General features: G+C 44.6%; 1 non-coding gene across 1 annotated transcript; it reads right to left on the reverse strand.

Moving 5' to 3' along the window:
• Positions 1 to 4,535: 4,535 nt before the first annotated feature.
• TRNAM-CAU lies at positions 4,536 to 4,609 on the reverse strand. The gene has a single exon. It is a non-coding gene; the product is annotated as a tRNA-Met (tRNA).

Below are 4,609 nucleotides of genomic sequence, written 5' to 3' on the forward strand. Positions count from 1 at the left end.
CTTCGATTGAACAGGGGCGTCGCGCTCTTGAGAGATGCGATTCCTAGTTAGAAACCCTACCCTAGTCCTGTCCTACCTACTCAAAACAAAACCTAACTGACTTGTTTTTTTCAAAACTACAATCAAAGCTGTGCGAGAATCACTATTGAGTGCCATCCCTCCCAACTCTTATAGGTATGCCTTAGTGGCGAAAGAGTCTTCCCCGACTCTCAAGTGAGTGAGTAGATAAAGAGAGGGGGCATCCCTTTCAGATGGATAGAATCGTCTGCTGTTAGAGATTCCATTAGATCTTTCCGACTTCAAGATAGATAGCGGATGTGCCATTGAGAAGGATCTAGGAGCTTCTTATTTTGAGTAAGGAAGAGTTCTGTCTTGACTCTCGGGAAGTCTAATCGCCTTTCTAGTTGTTGGCTCTTTCCCGTGCACAAGTCAAGTTTCACTCAGTAAAATGGCATATAGCGGGATGGTTCTATTTCGTGTCAAGAATATCAGAGCCGCGAACGAAGATCGTGCTAAGCGGCATCAGAAGTGCTTCTTTCTCTCAGGCAGGCCGAATCATATACACTTTCGAATTAGGAGAGGCTCTTTAGGTCTTCACTGTCATAAGGACAAATCCTAGGCATCTCTTCAATGATGTCCGGTATCCAATGCCTTGAAATTGAAAGAATAGCATAATGACCTCTTTTCAGTTTTCTATGGATGATGTAGGAGAGAGAATCAAACGGAGAGTGTAATCGTCTTCATCATGTGGTCGGCCGGCAGCAGTGATTTTTCTTTTTTTTTTTATCAGAGGCGCTAGAAACTCATTGACTCTTTTCTTTCAAAAGAAAAATGGGACAGCATCGGTCTTTTGAAAGATGAAAGAAAGAACGGGTTCAAAAATGTTTTTGTCAAGAAAGGCGCGAAGCGTTTCACTGAGACAGTGAAAGGTGCGCAGCGTTGAAGTGTACTGGCGTAAGTTCAAGGCGAGAGTTTCTTCTGAAAGAAGAAAGGGAAAGATTCTTTTCGAAGAAAGTGGGAAGTTTGACTTTCATTCCAAACCGAGTTATGGGAAAAGGAAAGCTATTGCCTTGTCGCAAAACATAGGCGTGGGTGAGGACGAGGACTTATACCCGAAAAAGCATCTCAACTACTCAGACTCAAATCGTTATGATCTTGTTCTTTTATGAGCCATAGCGCGATACTCCGCTTCTGAACGAGCTATGAAACTTTGTTTCCAAGAGATGAGTTTTTGTCCAATTCCCCTGCCCACTCCTCTCAGTGAGAAAGTTGGAATAATACAAGGTGCGACTGACAGGAGCAAACGCAGTATCGAATTGATAAGAAAGATCAAAAGACTAAATGAATCTGACCATGAAAGAGAAAGAAGGTAGAATCATGTACGCTTTTTCTTTTTGAGAAGGCATTCTTTAGAATAAAATCAGACTGCTTCAGTCAAAATACAACGACAATCAAGATCGATGCCAGGACAAAAGAAAAGGCGCTATATGGCATGGGCTGCTTTCCCGGACACAAGACGCTCAACCTCCGCTCCGGTCTTTCTTTTTTCTTTCGTTCCTGGTCTGCTAATGAATAAGATAAGGAAGGAGTCCACCAATCGAGTGCCAAAGCTGAATATCGAGCCATGGCCCTTGCAAGCTGTGAGCTTACTTGCTTCTACTATCTACTCTTTGACTTCAGAAGTCAAAAAAAAGAGAAGCCCATTCCCAGAAATGCCAGAAGTCGAAAAGTAGGATGGATGGTCCTACTGCCCCTTACTTAGAAAGCTTCTCAAGAAAAAAAAGAAAGGCAGTGCCCTTTGGTATGCGCAGCTTGACATGCACAAGATCAAAAGCTGGGACGATCTTACACAAGCCTCGCAGTCTCGCTTCAACTTCAAGACTGAGATAAGACCAGAGTTTTTCAGCTAATGCTCCGAACTTTGACCTTTTGGATTGCTTTCCTTGCCATGGTGCAAACTACAGGCCATGTGCCCGATGCTCCAGTACTCAAGACCGCAGAGAATGCTTACCTATGTTCGATTTCGATGGCTACAGTCAATGCCTAACCAAAGCAGTACCACGTACCACGGAGAGGATGACATATTAGAGTAACGCTTTCTTGCTTGCTTTCCCACTGACTGGTATAGCACGTCATGGGATTTTTCTTTTAGACCACTCCAACCAGACTACTCCAAGTTCTTTCAAACTAGACTAAAGAACTCCTGCTTCTATGTCCTTAGCTACACCGGCTGGGTATCTGCATCATAGCATCAAGAAAACAAAGCCTTCTTCTTGAAACAAAACACGAGCGCCTTGCTTTAAGAACCGCTACTTCGTGTGACATGTTATTCTCAGAAAATGAAAAGAAAAGGCCTAGAAAAAGCCGGGCAGGGACAGCATGAACAGCCATTCGGAAGGAAATTCGAGGCAAGCGACGAAGAAGCTTGTTGGGTAGCAAAGATAGGAAGAAGGGTATAGGGCCTGGCATGGTGGACAGAGATAGGGTCCGGGTAGGGAACAATTCGGCTGGAAGCCGGGTTTGAACTCTTTTCTGTCTTTTTCCCTTTATAGAAGTCAAAGAATAAAGTATATTGAATAACTATACCAATTGACAAGGACTGAGGAAATGAGCCCGATCTCGACCTAATATTAGTAGTGAGTAGGAGTGTGTAGTTACGTCGAATATTGAGTAAGAGCACCGGATTGGAGTATTCAAGTCCGAACTCTTTAGTATGAACGGACTGAACGTGGATAGAGAGTCTGACTATGAGGTACAAGCATCGGTTACGGTATTACGGATCCGGATATCGGCTTTATGCCTGACTATGGATTCAGCATTGAGCTTCTTGCACCAAACAAGGAAGAATCAATGGTCTATCCGTGAATTCCTAAAGTCAGAGGCTGACTCCAATTCGAAGTTGAGCAGAGCTCAGGCAGGGGATGGGGATTCAATTTCGATTTGAGTACTCTATTCCGCTGTTCCCCTTGCCATACTTCCTTTTCTCTGTTCTTTCTGAAAGAGTAAGAAATTCTACCTTTCACAAGAAAGTCGAAAAAGCTGCTGTGACTCTTTGCTTGCTTGCGACTTACAGTCGCACCTGCTTTTTACCGCTATTCTACTAAGAAAATAGACAACTGACCTAGCTCTAGGAATGTGAGACAGAAAGCCACGTCGTTGGTTCGGTAGAGAACACAAACCTTTGGTAGGTCACCACCCTCTTCCCGGCGACAGAAACAGTATCGAACTTGCGGCTGAAAACCGTCAATGACCGCCTTCTTGACTTCCAGGTTACTGCTCCCCCTAATGGATTCTTTCTATAGGCGGCTTGCTTGGAAGAAAGGAAAGATGAACGTGCCATACATAAGGAAAGATGTTTGGATACGAAGCTCTCCATAGGAACGGGCCACCCTATACGAGAAAGAGTTCTCAACTGAAATGGGCAAACCACATCCTCCACGGCGGAAAGAGTGAAGTCAAGCTATCTCTCTCTTTACCGATTGTCATGCGTAGCACCTTACGAAAAAGGGATCACTTATATCGAGCGATGGAAGAGTAGAGGGAGCAAAGAATTGAGATAGAGAGGTGGTTTTCCTTTGACCAATTAGAGGAATTATCTCCCAAGAGAGATAGCGTTGGCTTCCGACTTAGTGAGCAGAAGTACGCATAGATTCTGACATATGGTAGACTAGCTTAAGCAAGGCGCTATAAGGAATTTCACCTCCTTCAGGATCTACACCACCTAATGGAAGGACACGCGGGGTGGTCCGCAACCGGTCGTCTATTTTACACATCAGACCGTAGCGAAATAGAAATCTTTCTCTAACGCTACGTCGAGGTGTATAACATACAACTGGCGGACGAAGTAGATCCTCAAGGGAACAAGAGTAATCCATACACGCAGTGGCGTACCACTTTCAAGAGTTCAGATGCTGCTTAATCCATGATTGAAGCAGACGTTCGAACGTCTTTCAAGTGTCCCCAGCCCAGAACTTTCGCAACCCATCTATCTCGTTTTCATTGAAATCTTTGGGCACTACCTTTTCCAGGATGAGGTGTCTCGCGAACCCATACTAATCAAAGTCAAGAATCCCTGAATCAGGGAGTCTTAACCGGTTCGGAAACATACCACTAGGTGAATGCTGGAGTCACCAGTGTCTCAACATCTCCGGGTCTTTGGGACCCTAGACACGGTACACGAAGCACCTCTTAGACGGTAAGACACCATAGACACCCAACAAGTCAAAGAACTGAGTGCCTACAGAGCGTGATATCACGTTCAACACCTTTCACGAAACGGGCGATAAATCGTTCCGTCCGTCATCAGCGATGAAACGCTTAGCAAACTCCATAGCTCCGGTTGTGGAGACCAGCGACTTCTCTTTCGAGATAGTGACTTCACAGTCATCCATCCATTTTCTTCCCTATTAGTTCCAGTCTCGATCAGAATGAGAGTTCTGACTTTTCAGATGTTCTTAATAGACCATACCAATTGGTTATGTATGTATGGATTGACATTGAGACTCCAATAGACTTCTGGAACGTTCCCATTGGCGTGCATCCAGCAGGAATTGAACCTACAAATTTGCCAATTATGAGTTGGGCGCTTTCACCATTCAGCCATGGATGC

This window comes from Phalaenopsis equestris, unplaced genomic scaffold (assembly GCF_001263595.1).
Source record: "Phalaenopsis equestris unplaced genomic scaffold, ASM126359v1 Scaffold000002, whole genome shotgun sequence".
Classification (NCBI taxonomy): domain Eukaryota; kingdom Viridiplantae; phylum Streptophyta; class Magnoliopsida; order Asparagales; family Orchidaceae; genus Phalaenopsis; species Phalaenopsis equestris.